Here is a 16,351-nt window from a genome sequence, read left to right on the forward strand (position 1 = left end):
CTCTTGGCCCTGCCAGCCCTGAGCACCCGGAGTCTCTGAATCCACGGAAATGCAGGCAACCTTCCCCCTCCCCAGTATTTATTCCGTGTCATTTGCAGACCCTGCTCTTTTTTTTTTTTTCACTTTTTTTTTTTTTTTTTAGCAAAAACAAAACCCAAAACAACAACAAAAAAACACCCACCAAAACAAAACAAAAAACCCCCAACAAAACCCCCCCCCCCGCCCAAACAAAAAACCCAAACAAAAAATCAAGCACAAACAACCCACAAACAAACAAACAAAAAAAAAGAAAACATAACAAAACATTTTTCTGGTCAACCTGGCACTCCTCCCCTTTGCCCTCCAGTCCACAGCGAGTAGGGAGTCTCAGAGCCTGCATGCAGAAAGCTAATTACAGAACCAGGAAAGAGTTCAGCATAACATTTCTTTACACAAACTCTCTGTTTAGCAATATGTAGCCGCTTGATGCTTGTTATTGCTAGCACAGGTCCGGCTACTCCCTTCAGCTCAGCATTTAAAGTCATGCAGGATAATTTCCATCCAACACTAACACGTATTCACATTCATACATTATGTGACTTCACTGGTCTTTTTCAAAGGCTCAGTGCTGGCATTTCTTTCCCCATTCTAGCCTGGAAACAGGTGCTTTAGCCAGCAGATTTTAAAATAATGTTTTGGTTTCTAGTGAATGCCCTTCACATAACCCTGGTTTAGGGTTAGGCTTCAAATCATGTTTTTTAAATACCCTTCATGTACCTTCTTTCAACCCATTTAGGCTTTGAACTACATTTTTGACCCTCTGAAACGACAAGTTTGGTATAAACTGCTCTGTAACAGCTTTAAAAATACAAAACAAGTAATACTGCAGTAGGCTGTCCAGAACTTAATTTGGCAGTAATTCTCCTGGATCAGGCACAATACAGGGCTAGTCAGTATCTGATGCAGAGCATATATTAGCAACTTTCAGACATTTATGTAAATTGCTCTAGTAACTGAAATGTTTCTGAGACTTGCATGCTTTAATTATATGTTTTACCTCCCATCTGATTAAATGGATGATAAACAGGTAGTGTCAAAATTGTTTTGTTTTTTTGTTTGTTTTGCTTTGCTTTGTTTTATATATGTACATTTATAAAGGGCCTTCTTTGGCAAATGCTTTGGCAAGTTAATTAGAATGGTATCGCTGAGTAAAGCTCTGTGTATACTTAAACATTTTCAGAAGCAGCTCTGAATGTGTTTTAATTTTTTTTAAAGGATATAATTAGCTCTGAACTGCAGGTAAACAAATCCAATCCCATCACCATGCTTTTGTGCTAATGATGGGCCTGGTCCTACAGTCTTTTGTCAAGCAGCAGTCAATGGAAGATTACTGAAGAGAATGTAATTTTTGAAGGGTAATTTTTTTTCTTTTAGCATTTCTACTGTCACTAGCAATTAAACAGGCAAGTCAGGTCGACTCTTTTCCCTGCTCAGGTTTGCTGCTTATCTGACCAATACAGTATTGTGCTGTTTAGCATCTAGATAGTCTAAATGAATGCTAAGATTCAGAGAAAAAAATATTTCCTAGCCTGGTTTAAAAATTTCCATTATTATACTTCTTTGAACAGACAAGGTTTTGCTTAATAATTTAAATCCAGTTATAAGCTGCCAACTAACAATCTAAATTAAACTGAAATAAGAGTGTGTTCAGAAGTAATAATCAGAAAAAAAGAACAAGTTTACAGTTATAATAATTTTGGGATGTTTCTGTTTCTTTACTAATTATGCAGGCAGAGTTAGATGTGAGTTTACACTTTAACAGAGAAGTTTACAGCAGAAAACTAAGTAATCTCTTGAACCCAGCACAGTTCTGTTTGTGTAAGTAGGTAAGACCTGCGGCAGAAGCTTTGAGGAGTTACGGTGAGTGATCCTTCCTCTGCAACACAGTTCCCTGAGCATCTTATAAAAGTGACAAGTCAAGGTCATAAGTTACTGTCCCACAGAGAAAAAAAAGGAGAAGAAGAAGTTGAATGGCAACCAACTAGAGCTGGATATGTGAAGGCACTTTGCAGCGTCTGTGGTCACTGATAAGGAGCACACTCAGAGGAGCGTTACCAGGTTCAGTGAAAAGGGGTTAAACATTCTGAAACTATGTAAATGCTGCAGGTTCTGAGCAGGCAAGGATCCAGGCTTTCTGAATGTATGTAGAACTCAATTACTTTGAACTCCCTTGTTCCCTGCATTCCTCTTTGCTTAGTAGTGCTATACCCATTAGGGGAGACAGGAGAAAACAAGAACAAATGTCAAGTTCCTGGCGGCTGGGAGCTTGGCGGTGGTGGAGCACAGCACTGCCTTGTGAGAGAGGGTTTGGGAGCAAAAAGGAGTTTAGGGCCAGGGGGAGTGGGTACAGGATGGATGGAGACAGTCTCCCTGCCTTCCTAGCTCATTGACCCTACCAGATGTACATTTTAGGGAAGGTAACTTGTATTCCACTGTCCTGGTGGGGAGGAGAAGGGACAGAGTTGACAGGGACCGGCACATGCGTTGTTTGGAGGGGTAGAGAAGGAGTGGAAAGATGCAGAGAAATTTTTTCATGGTGTTGAGGTGAAGGAATCCTGAGGACCACTGCTGAACTGAGCCAGACATGAAGCCATTAAGAAAATGTCTGATAATAATTTCAGGACCTTTTAGCACATTTGGAGGCCTGTTGTGAGTTGCAAATACCCACATCTTTTTTTCATGTAAACTTATTAGAGAAGTGGAAATAAATTTTCTTCTTGCAAAATCAGTAGCCATCTGTACTTTTGGCAACCCATGAGACTCCATCTCCCCTAGGGAAGAAATGGTTTCTCTTCTTACTTTTGACTTTCAAAAGAGAGCCAGTATAAAATCCTTTTACCTCTAGAAAGTAATAATTTTTCTCATTCTGACTTTCCACTGAAAACAGGATTGCAGTAGCCATGAGGTACCATCTTAGCTCATGACAGGCTTTGCAAATGCCACTCATGCTATATAATACAGCACCACCACAACGAGGAATGTAGCAGGGTGACTTTCTGTTTGAGTGAATGTGGAAAATCATGAAATCATAGTCTATTGCTGTGTACCTTTATCTGTTGCCATTTCAGGATTAGCTTACGGAGGTGTTCCCTTTTTTTACACAAAGGCAAGCCTGGTTCCCATTTTTCATTTCACTTTACAAAAAATCCTGTGATAGACTCCATGGAGAAAAGGATACTCATCCTGAAGTAACAAATGACATTACTTAATTAATTCAGCCTGGCATTTTGAGTAAAAATACACTTAATCTTGAATTGTTTCCCCTCTTAACATCTCAATAGTCATCCAGTTGCACCTCTTAGCTCTGGAGTGCAAAATCCTACAGTCAGGAAAATACTTTTAATTCCCCTTGGAGAAAGCTTTATTGTGAAGCATGTACAAAAAGAGAGGTTTTGTTTTCCCAGCCCCTCTTTATCCTAGAACAGTTGTGTAAAACTTTCCTGTTCAGAATGGAGACCCTCGATATTTCTTTGCTGGGCTGCTGGGAGTGAAGAGTGTGCTTTCCCAAAGCAGCTTGGCATTCTCTGTCACTGGAGCTGAAGTGGCACATGCTGTTGGGTAGAAACCTCCTCAAGAGAATGACTCCATCATCAGGGAACTGGATTTTAATTTTTATTTTTTTTTAGAAAATAAAAAAGTAGTGAAACAATCAATTCCTCTATTCCTCAGGCGAAGGGAGTGCCACCATTGCAAAACTTGGTACAGACTTTGTATTTATAAAACAAGTGGTGCATGTAAGCTTCTCTTTTGCACAGTTAAAAATGAGGAAAGGCTTTTAAAGTTATGTTTGAAGTTTGCTAAGATTACTAAAAGCACCCAAATGCAGTTGTACTTGTGGTTTGTTTTTATCCTTTAGCTAAATATATTTTTCTTCTGCTGTGGAGTGGAGTAAGTTAGAATGTCAGTAAAGGTTTGTGACAACTAAGTGAAGGTATGTAAACTTACCCACAAATAACCTTTGAAAAAAATTTTTTTGCAGCAACAGGTAGAGATCCTACCAGGTCTGCATTTTCTTTGTTTTGACCTGAGTCAGTCTGCACTGTATAAAGCCTAATTACAGATTAATTACATAAATCTGCCTATGCAGAGATCTGTTCAAGTATTTTCCTTCTAGTTTAACTTGAGCATGTGTGTATACACTTGCATGCATCAGTCTGATTTGCTATTTATCAAGGCCAGTGCTGACTTGGCAGAACAGATGCTTCGAGATGGAAATTTCAACTGCTCATTACTTGAATTCTTGGATTAAGAATCATCAACCTGTCTGGAGGAAACAAGACATCTTACTCAGTAGCTGAAGCCAATCTTTAGTCAGATTTTAAGGAGTAACTTTAAGTAACAGCATCTTATTTCTCTATTTTCAGCCCCTCTGAGAAGAGGAAGTACAGAAAGATATTTTATTGTTTCCAGTCCTTTTTTTTTCTTTTCTTTTTCTTTTTTTACCTCTAGATGTTCAACATATATCTGAAGGGGAGGCTGTATATTACAACAGGCCTTTCGGAGAACAGCAGCTCACTGACTCAGCTTTAGGAGAGGAGTGTTTCCTGTCTTTTCATCCACTGTCATACAGCTCCTCAGCTCTGACTTGTTGCATGGTGAGGCCAGAAACTCCAGCAGCATGCTCCTTAAGCATGTCATTTAATTATTTATGTACTATTAGCACAGATGGAAATCTGTACACGGGGGTAATTACACAAGATTAATTAAAATGCATACTTAGGAAATAACATTCACGGTTTTTGGAAAGCTGGTTTGCCTGTCGTTTGGAAGTTCAGTGGGAGTCACCACCACTCTTTTCTGATGCCTCCCCTGGCTGCCCACTTTCTAAAAGCTGTTGGCAACATTTGTAAGCAATGGGTGGTCCTACACTGATGTGTAGCTGCTTGAATACATGAGACAAACCCACATTCTTTACAACTAAAGAAAGCATTTTTGGCTCTGGAGTGTTTATGCTGAAAATTTGTTAACAAATGCTAACTGTAAAACTGCCATGTTTTGGCTGAAATCTCCTGATTAGAGAAACAGTGTAGAGTGGTTTGGGTTTTGTGAAATCTTGTTCCACCAGCTGGGAGATGGAGCCTTTACAGGCTTGTACGTGGCAGAGGTGACGTTCTGGCAGGACAAGCTGGGATGGCATTAAAGCAATGACATGCTACTTGTTCAACAATCCCTACCAGCATAATAAGCAATGCAGTGAATACTCATTTGGAACTAAATCCTGATGTTGAGAGCAAAAATAATTAAGGGATGTGGTCAGAAAAAAAAATTCCTTCACCTCTTGTGCTGTGTTCTTTCAAGTAGGGGAAGAAAGGATGGATGCACTCCTTAATCAACTGCTTACAATGAGCAGAGTGAATGAAGATCATGAGGACTTGAGGGCATAGTATCTGTAGGGTAGGGTGCTATGCTTACTGCCATACTGGGAGCACTATAGAGACCTTGACAGATCATTTTTGCTGTCCAGAGAAGCTAATGGCCCTTTGTGGCTGTGTTCCCTGTGGTACTTTAACTGCAAAGGTGGGAACCTAAATTTCACTGTGTCATGGAGCTATACCCATAGTGGTGAGCAGGAGAGGTGAGGCTATTGGCTTTAATTTCTTCACAATTTCTAAAATTAAGTGGTTGTCTCTGTACTCTAAAAATCTTGTATCCGGCACAGGAGAATGCTGCACCAGACAACTTTATAATCATCAGATCCATTAACCAGTTTAAAAAAAAAAAAAAAAAAAAAAAAAAGAAACTTTTGGTGGACATCCCAAAATGTTTATTTCATCGTACTGTCTGAAATCAGCAGAAAGGACTGAAACAAAAAGATACTGACTTGGTGATTTAAGAGGGCTAATTTGACAGAGCTGAAATAAATAGGAGGCTTAAATAGTGACTAGCAAATAATTAGGGAGTGAGGTGAGTGTAGTCCTTAAAGTCTCCAATCCAAAAGAAGGCAGGCACAACAAAACACTCCTTTCCCCAAGAAAAAGATCTCTTTCCTTCTGCCTCTTTAGAGGGCATTTTGTAAAGCAGTTATAATTATAGATACTCAACAGCTGGGAAAAGAACTAGTAATAGCAAATATAACTTTGATGGCAGTGATTATGGAAAAATAATATGGAGGAAGAAAGATGGATGCCTAGGAATGTGCTGCATTGAAAAGGACATCTAAAAAAAGTTCATGAAATGCATTAAGAACTCTAACAATTGTATGGTTTTAGATAAAAGACATAGAACTGTTGATAAGCAAGGAGAAAAAACATGGTAAGTATTCCTGTGCTGTATTTGGGAAAAGAGAAGGTAATGTATTTGTATTACAAAATATTTTCCATTTCAACAGTAATTCAAGAGCACATTAAACCAGCTGCTATTAATGGTCTTAGATAAGTATGTCTGGATAACTTCACATGAAGACTTTTAAAAGAGCTGGAAAGTAAGCTTTCAGGATTGATATTCAGTAATTGTTAGAATATTAGCCATGCTCCAGAAGACAGTTAAGAAAGCTAGAGTTAGAACCAATAGTTAAAAGAAAATGTAATTTAAATGATGCAGGTAATTATAAATTTGCATTGTGACATTAATTTGAGCAGCTTAATGTTAGCAGTCAGTGTGGGGATTTATTAAAATAGAAAGATAATATAATTTATGCCACTCAGTATATGCTTATGAAAAATAAGACCATGTTGAACTACCTTTTAATAATACATTTTTTAAAAGTGCATCACCTGTTTCAGCTCAACATTTTTCATTAAAATTGCTAATTGACAAATCTCAACTTCTTTCAAATGGCATATTGCTGGCTTCATGTATATGGACTTATGGGGACTGATTTTTAACAAGCTATTTGCTTTTTTAAAGAAAACATAGTCATTGATCAGTTTTATTAAGTGCGGGATAAATAAATAATGAAGGTTCCATAAGTAATGAAGATTCTTACTCTTAGATTGTTCTGAACTGTACATCTTCCAATATCAATATATGAAGACATGAAAAGCTTCTTGGCTTAATAATAGCTATTTAGGTCAAGGTTATTCCTCAGGTAGCCAAGAAGAATGTAAATTTTAGATGCCTAAGTGAACCTCATGTAGAGTTGTTCTACCGTGACTGGCAGCAGTGAGGGTGTTTTATGGAAATGCTTCATCTTTTTGAGCAGTTCGAAAGGGGGTGAAATCCACTTTCTCACACTTACCTGTTGAGCTTGTAGCCACGTGCAGCATCTACTGAAACAGTCCCTGCACAGCCAAGGGAGAGGGGGAAACCTCCACATGGAGGGAGAGGCTCCTTCCCTCTGAGCCTTACTTCTGTGTTGACCATTCACTAGACTGGGGTGGTAATTTTAGGAATGCAGTTTTGGTATTTCCTGGTTTCCCCTTTTCTCATTAAAAAGAAAAATAGAAAAAAACCTTTTATAATGAAATTAAACTTACTGCCAATAGGGTTACTTTACCTTTGGAGGAGTCCTGCTAGTTCATGAGCACACAGACTGATAGCTGTTTAGAAGGCCCTTTTCCATAGACACTTAAAAACTTCTGTGTAATATAGATGCCTAAACAGAGGGAAAACTGAGAGAATTAATTATTTAAGCTATCAGATAAAGACCTACCAAGTCTGAAGGTTGGATGGCTGGAGTTTAACCTAGACAATTTCAATCAGTTTCCCAAAGTGAAGTTGCTTGAGTGGCGTTGTTTATGTTCTGATATTTTTTTTTTTCAGTATCTCAGAATCACTCTGAAGCAACTTATTGAGCACTAATGGCAAACACACCATAGCTCAGAGATTCCTCATTTAAATAAACTGGTAATATGTTTTTGTTGCTTCATTTTGCTGCTGTGGATCCTAATTCTATGATCTGTTCAGAGGAGCCACCCCAACTCAAAGGAGCACTAAGAATTAGGAAGTATCTCCTGTCTGGCTGAACAGTGCGCCCCAGGGGAGAATGAAAAGCAGTAGGAAGAAACCAGCCCTTCTGTTATCAGGAACAGTGACAGCAGCAGTGAAAGGAGGCTTTTCAGTCAGTCAGGAGATATTAAAATTATGACAGGGTTCTTTCTTGCTTAATGATAAGAGCAGCAACTCAGATGACCATTGCATTTTTCAACATATCCTGGTAGTTTGATTGATGTTTTTTGAACAAAACAAAACAAAACAAAACAACAAACTAGGAAGTTTAGGAATGAGCAAGTCATTTCAAAATATGTCTATAGCAAGTATGGATTTTCCATGCATCTGCCTCAAGACTAAGCAAGGCTTGACCTCGGCTGAAAACACATTAAACAGCAGTGAGCTGAATACATGTTTGTCACTTGTCAGGAAGGATAACACCAAAGTAGAAATTACAAAAACCTACCTCAGGCTGCCACAGGAGGGTGAGTCAGGAGTTTGAAAGCTGCTTCCCACCAAAGCTTCTGAGGTGTTCTTGATTTTTCTAATCACGTCATAGAAGAGGAATGTAATTTTGTGATGACAATATTTTGAATCCTAATCTTAGTCAAAACTCCGGAAGTCAGGAGAATATATTTGGACTCACCAGTGAAGCTAAAAATTCACCAGAACACATTCTGCATTTAGCAGCCATCACAAGGTCTTTGTTGGCCAAAAATAAAGCTGAATGAACCAAATGCTACAAACCACAGATACTCCAGACCTCTTCTTCAAGAAACCTGATCAGCCTTGACAAAATGTGGCTGCACACGAGTACTAACTCTTGTACACTTGGAGGCTTACCGAGTGGGTGACAATTCCTGCATGGGGCAATTTCTGCATTTCTAATCATGTGCTGTAATGAGAAGGCAGAGCTGCATCCCTCCTCATGGTTTCTGTTTGCCTCGTGGTGAACTTCTCCCATCAAGCAATCAGCTGCCTCCATACAGTTTGCCTCATTTCATTTACTTAGATAAGGCATAATCAGAAAACAACCAATCTTCCAACACAGGAACCATCTACAAATAAGATGGTAGGGGAAAATAACAGTGGTTATTGGTTGTAACCCAAATGTTTACTCATATTAGGGCTTTAAAACTTATATACAGATATCCAAATGCATGTGTACAGAAATGTCTCTTCTCAAATAAGTAAGAGAAGTAAGATGTCCATTAAAAAAGGACAAACTATCAAACCAAACGTTACAGAAAGTGAAATATTTAATGACATATGACAGCATTACAGATCTCACCTTAGTTTAGCTTACTAAATTATTCCCAGGAGGCAGAGATGCATTCAGTGTCAGTCTTTTAGAATATTTTTCAGTTCACAGGCATATATCGAGTAGTAGATTATGTTAAATAATATATATTATAAACAGGTAATTAACACAATATATTTTTTTTCTCATTATTTCCCACCTTTCTCAAGTATTTAGAGCCTGATCAGCAGAAGTAAACAATTTTCCAGTGAGAAGAACACAAAACACATTGGTAACTGGCACTTGCAGCTTCAGGTGTTAAATTGCTTTTTATTATTTATTTTCTACAAATTATGCTGGAAAGAAATAGGAACACAAGTTCAGAAAAATATTAAATCCAGTTTTCTTTACACTTATCCTAAGGGTATTAATTTATTTAGGTGATTAATGATATTATTTATCAAAGAGAGATTTAAATTGCAATTGTCTGTTAAAACCAGCTTAGCTGGTTTCCATTTGTAATATGCTAATCACTTAAAAATAATTTTTTTTTCATAACTGCTTATTGAAAATGCTTTTTGAAATATTAAAAAAGGAAAATAAATAGCTAAAAAGAAACATTTAATTTCACAAGAGACCAGATAAACAACCATTTTAACAAGATATTTTTCGTATTTTTTTTTCCTCACTGGAGCAGTTCTAGGCAAAAAGTATTTTCGTGTTAGAATGTTCACATTCGAGCCATCGGAATTCTTGTTGCTGGATGACCTAATGGAAGCTTGGTCTCTGTGTCTGTTGTGTTATGGTATGGAAAACTGCAGCTGATGAAGGTACAGGTCATTCCAAATGTGTTTACCTGACTGGTTCCTAAGGTGCTTAGTTAAGCTGTGGAGGCTGCTTACGCATGAACTCGTAACTCATGTGGCAAGTTGGATGAGGCAAGACTTTAACAACACATCTTAATCCCTGTGCTGCTTGAAAGATAGAAATATGATAAAGGAGATGAAAAATTGATTCAATCTTTAAACAAAAGAAGGCTTCTGTCTCTCGAGATTGTATATTGATAACTTCACGGAGTAACAAAATACAAAGGTTTTTTTTAGTGATTAGAAAATCCTGCTCCTGTGCAACTCAAGAGTAAGGCACAATGATTCATAAATCTGGCCCAGAGTACTGGCTACAAATTGCTGTAAGATACTACAGAGCTGCGTGTAACCTGTTGAAAAAAACCACACATGTATTTCATTGCACCAGTAAACAAATTAATATTAAAACACACTTTGGCAAGAAGAGAATTAAAACCCCACATCTTGTTCTACGTGATTTAAAGTGTTTTGCCATGCAGCATCAGAGCTTTTAAAATTTTAACTTTTCTAGTCAAATACAACTTTGTTGAAGAGAAAAAAAAGTGAAAGAGATGAAGAGGATGTTACTCATACCCTTTAGCTTCATGTTAGCATTGCCAGACCATGTGAACAGAGAAGTCTGCAATTGCACAAACCGTCTTTCATCAATACCACATCTGCATCCATCCCTGTTATTTTAAATATTACATTGAAATAATTATTTGAACATAGTGAAATTCACCTATGAGATGATTATTAATCACAGTAGGCTAGACAAGCTTGATCCACTGTGTTCTATCAGCAGAGGCATTTTGTAATGATCCATTGCAGCACTTCCAATCTCGGTGACATTATTTATAGTATGAAGCAGTGGCAATAAGCTTTCCTGGTATCTAATTTAAGAAAAACAGAAAAAGCTTTGTGTTCTTTATCCCAAGGACACGTCGGAACTACTGAACAACTCTCATGTCAGTGTTTCTTTTAAAAAAAAACACCTTGAAAAGTGCTAACTTTCGCAAAGTTCAGTGTTGAAATAGTCATGATATCCATTCTGTCAAATATTTGTTCAAAGTTCATTATTATTTCATGAAGTTGGGTGCTTAAAAATGTGAAAATAAGGATGAGAAAAAATTTGTATTTTTAAAGTAGACATCAGAAAATGGAGGAAGAAAGGGCATTTAGTAAATTCAGGAAGCTGTCAATACTTAGGAGCTTTGTGAAATCTGTAGGAGGTGCTTCCAGCTACTTGTCTGGAAGCTCTGAATTTTGGCTTGGTCATTTTTGTACATGTCACTCCTTTATTCAGAAATGCTCCCATCATTATCTTGCCCAAAATCAACTTCTGTGAACACTAAATGGGATTGATCAGATACAAACCTATCTGCCACATGAGGAAAGCAGCAGCATACTCAGTTTCCTATGGAAGCAGTATAATGGCTGGGGAGCACTGTGAAGCCCACAGCCTTGCCAGTTCTGTTCAGACTGGATTCCAGTTTCTGGCCCAATAAATAAAATGTTCAGGATCACACTTGTTTTGTTCTTAACACTAAGTCCAACAACTGGTATTTTATAGAGAGTGAAGCTCTGTTAGTGCTGTCATCTCTCTGTGTAGCAGTAGGACTTCGCATTGCCACAACTAGGACAAGTCTAGGTGGTCACTGAGGATGCTGCCATATCTGTACTTTTGGTACCTCGGTGGCTGTGTGGCACCAAAGCTAAGTTTTAAGAATGTTACAGTTAGAAGGTTTTGATTTCAGAAATAAGATGCGAGTGGTGAGAATAAAGAATACAGAAGATCTCTTACATGACAGAATAACAAAAAACATAGCTGAGAAGGTAGATCAGGCATTCCTGCTTCCAGAAACATTCAGTGAATCCAAAAGCTTGCATATTAAAGATACTGGATATTTTTATGAAAGCTAGGACTGTCATTCAAATCAGTAAAATGTGGTGCTATTGTTGGCCCATGGGGAGTTTTGCACCTTTCTGTCCTGTACCTGAACAATGCCTGGAGACAGAAGAGTAGATCAGAGAAGCCCATGAAGATGAGGCAATATAGTAATCTTTATATTTTAAAATAAAATTATTTTCAAGATATTTTATTGGCATTATTAATTCATAACCAAAACCACTTTAAACACAGATAAAATAGAAAAATATTTTGCTTTGTATTAAAAATAACTATAATTAAACTACAAGAATTTAACTGACATTTATGTTTAAAATGTATATGTTTTTATATATTTTTATATACATATAATATTTCCATTTACAACTAGAAAGGAATAATAGTGAAGTATCAGAGATTCTTGATGTGACTGCAGCTGGAAGTCTACGAACTTTACGTACTTTGTTTCTTTGCAGTTTCCCAGAGTCTAATGGATTGAAAATACCCTGTACTCATTTAAAAGTCATTCAGAATGCCTGCCTCAGAATCATTACCATGGTGTCCAACTATCTGACAAAGGTTCCAGCGTGCATGGATCTGAAATGGCAGATGAGACTGAAAAGCTGCTATATTTTATGGGACAGGGGATTTGTTTCCCACTGACAGCAGCTCCCATCAGGTCCCTTCGGGTTCCCTAAGGGAGGTTTCAGGCAGCCCCCATTGTGTAGGAGGGCACCCTGGCTGAGCATGGAGATTATCCTGCAGAAATTTTAAGGGGTTGAGAAAGAAAGGTAAGCTCCCTCCTGCTGTTGGTAAACACTGTTATTGTTCTCCATTCTCCTCCGAATGGAGCAAATGCAATTCTGTGAAGTTAATTGCTGCAATAATGAAAGAAATGACACAAAATGACAAGGAATGTGCTAATTCTGTAAGGCTCCAGTCACTGACATATTAGTCCCTTTACTGCTCGTTGTTACTTTCAGGCACGTACTCTTTACTACTAAATACTGAGTGGATTTTGGGCACTTAGTACTTCAGTAATAAGTTAATAAAATAATGATTAATGTGTAAGGACTGGTGCCTAATGATCTCTTAGAAGCTGTCTGGTCAGTACCTGAGACCTGAACACAGCAGATCTCTGATGAAATACCTGAAAAAAAGGACTTGGCTATCCTTGCAGGACTTGCAGCACATTTCCTTTCCAATGTCCAAGAATGAAGACCTAGTAGAATTTTATTTATACACTAAAATAATTAAAGTCCAGAGGAAGGAATAGCGGCAAGTGAAGAGACTGCACCAAAATATTGTATTTTTTCCTGGCTTACGCTTCCCACAGTATCACAGAAAAGATGAGTGACAGGAATTTTTGTGTGAACATCTTACACTTAGCTCCCTATGACAAGGTGTGAATCTCTGTTTACGTGGCTCCACTGGCACTGGGAGATGCTTGCTTGGAAACCACAGGCCAGTGAAACAGAGTGTGACAAGTCTGCTGCATGTGTGGCACTACACCAGGGATGGGAAGCACAAGAAAGTTGGGGCACAGAAATGACATTCTCTCAAGGTCTCAGAGAGAACTTGGTGGGAGTATTTCCAACTCTTATCTGTTTATTCAATTAAAAAAAAAATGGCCACTGCACTTAGGTAACAATTCTGTTTACAATCCACATATAAATTCTAGGTGACGAATCCCCTGTGAAAGTCAAGCACTACATTGCCAGGCTCTACCTTAAAAATGCACAAAGAAACACATTATTCTAAAGAACTGAATAAGAAAGATAAACAGAAAGTCTTGCATTCTGCAATATCTATCTCTAAAATCAGGATAAAAAGCAGCACTGGGGACTGCTAACAATTTCAACTACAACACTGAATCTAAGTAATCCTTCTTCTATTTAAGCAAAAGGAAAAATGAAAAGACTTTCATTGAAATACAGTCATAAATTCCATCCATAAGACTTTTCCTGCAATTAAGTTACATTTACTGATCCACTACTCCTTAAAAGAAGCATTAACACAAAGACTTCAATTATTCATGGTCAAACAAAGTTGATTCTATTGCTTCAATCAAAGCAGCATTCTCTTTTACAGTGGTTATTTCTGTGTTATCTTCAAAAAGGGCACGCAGTGTATGAAAACATGTAAGTTTTTGAGTAAAAGCTATTTCCATGGTTAATTCTAATTTTTTGCATTTAATACGTCTGCCATTTCCTGCTTTCATGGGGCTGAAATTTACTGGGGTTTTTTTGGGTGTTCTTTTTTTTTTGTCCTTTAAAGGGTAAGCTGATTAAAATTCACCACTTTTTTTGAGCCCAGTTCCAATGTCTCAAAAAAGAGTCTCCCTCTCACAAAAAAAAAAAAGAAAAAGAAAAAGAAAAGAAAAGAAAAAGTAAAACACCGGTTTTTACTAAGGAGAATTATCAGCAAGGAAAGAAACCTAGGGAACTCTGGAAAATGAGCTCCATGGAACACATCTGGTGGTTCTTGTGCTGTCAGCAGAGGGCTTAAAGAGCTGCAGAGGGTCTAACATCTGTAGAGCTCTACCTACTTCTCCTGCTGCTAAAATCTGCTGCAATACCTGCCACTCACTCCTCCAGGATTCCCAGCTGCTGGCCATTTCCCCCAGCAATGCTGTTCCCCCAAGAGTTAGCACCTTGTACTGCTGCTCATTGCTGCCCAGCTTCAGTCTGAAATACCCTAAGTGTATCTGCCTTAATTAAACTACGGAAGTATGTGTCTTAAAGGTCAAGAGTTCCAAATCAATCCTAGGAATTTAAGAAGGGGATAATATTGCCCAAAGACACTAAGCAAAACTTGATCTTCTAGAGATACTTGTTCCATTTCAAAGGTCGAGAATGAATACAGATTCCTGATATTCTTTCGTATAAGAAAATACCAGGGATAATTTCTTTGACTCACTAAAAATTCTGGCAAGGGTTCTCTTGAATGTAATGTTAATAAGGAGATAAATTCTTTCCTCAGTAGACCTCCCTAATGAGGGGAACCCTGAAAGATGACAGGCTGTTACAGGCTCGAAGTGTTGTGCATAAATCTGTTTTCATGTAAATGTGCAACAGACTGACAATTGATTCAGGCGGATACATAATAACAAACACTCCTTTAAAAAGTAGTAATTTTTTTCTAGTAAGTCATGCTTGTCTTTCAATGACACAGAACCTGATGAATGCACACCAGGAGCAAAAGAATTCTCCCTATCTTGCAGGTGCCAGAGGTATGGTAGTGTTGCTTTTTTTCTCTGCTGGAACGAGGTATCACACAAAAGGGTAACTGGAAGGGAAAATAACAGCTGAAATGTAAGAGGTAACAAGTCGTACCCCAGAGATACTCACAAATATTCAGACAATTACTATGTGAATTTACAGTTGTTCCCCTTTTACAAGGTTTCATTACTGTTTTGTAAAGAAAGTCTTGAAGAGGGAAGAGAAGAATACAAATCCCCATGACATACTGTTTCTTTGGACAGAAAATATTTACAAACTACTATCCCAGTGAAGCATGACCACAGCATCCAGCAACAAGACTTAAAAAGTTTACATTCTTATTAAAAAAAAGAATTTTATGTTTTCAATTTTTTTTACAAACAAGAGACTTCCTTCATGCTTTATAGTTTCTTTGCTTCTAAGTAGGCTCCAAAAGGTGAGAAAGTAATTACACTGTTAATAAAAAAAAAACAAACTAACCTGCTCTAAAGTAACTCTCCTTCCTTCTTTCTTGTTCAGTCAATACCCTTAGAGAACTTAGCACTTAAATAGCACCAAGAAATGTTATAGTGGATAGAGGTTTTTCTCACTTTGCTCCTTTTGGTTTGAAAAAGAGGAACTGAGGATGATTATATGGGCTGGGCACTTCAGTCACAAGTTGCTTACATGCATGACTACCCTTAGAAATCTCTCTTTACTTCATTATTTTTACTCACTCACTGACACGAGGCCTACGACAATGAGAAACTGCAAAGACCATTAAATGAAGAAGAATTTTGGAAGAATTCATTTGCCAGCAATTTTTGTGGGAAATAACATCAGTAAAAATATTGCACAGGTAATGCAACTGAACCTTTCCTTACTTAAAGAGCAAACAAAGTTAATTATCTTTTGCTGGAGGGCATTTCATATTTGAATAGTTATATTTAAGTGACATTCTGGCTTTCACAGGAAAATCTTAGAAGGTCTCCTCCTAGGTAATTATAGCCTTGGAGTCTAGTGAGGAGACACAGGAAAAATACAAAGTCTTCAACTGGATAAAAAAATTACACGTTGAGGAGATTTACACAGGGACTACACGGATTACATGAATTTACCAACAGCATTATGTTTTATGAGTATATGCTAAAAAATTACTCTTTTTTTTTTTTTTTTTCCACATTTAAAGACGGGCTTACTAGTAATTTAATAACAAACAAAAAAAACCAGCCATCAGAATATGACGTTTTGTCATCCTAAGAATTGTTTA

Source organism: Calypte anna, chromosome 1, assembly GCF_003957555.1.
Source record: "Calypte anna isolate BGI_N300 chromosome 1, bCalAnn1_v1.p, whole genome shotgun sequence".
In the NCBI taxonomy this organism is placed as follows: domain Eukaryota; kingdom Metazoa; phylum Chordata; class Aves; order Apodiformes; family Trochilidae; genus Calypte; species Calypte anna.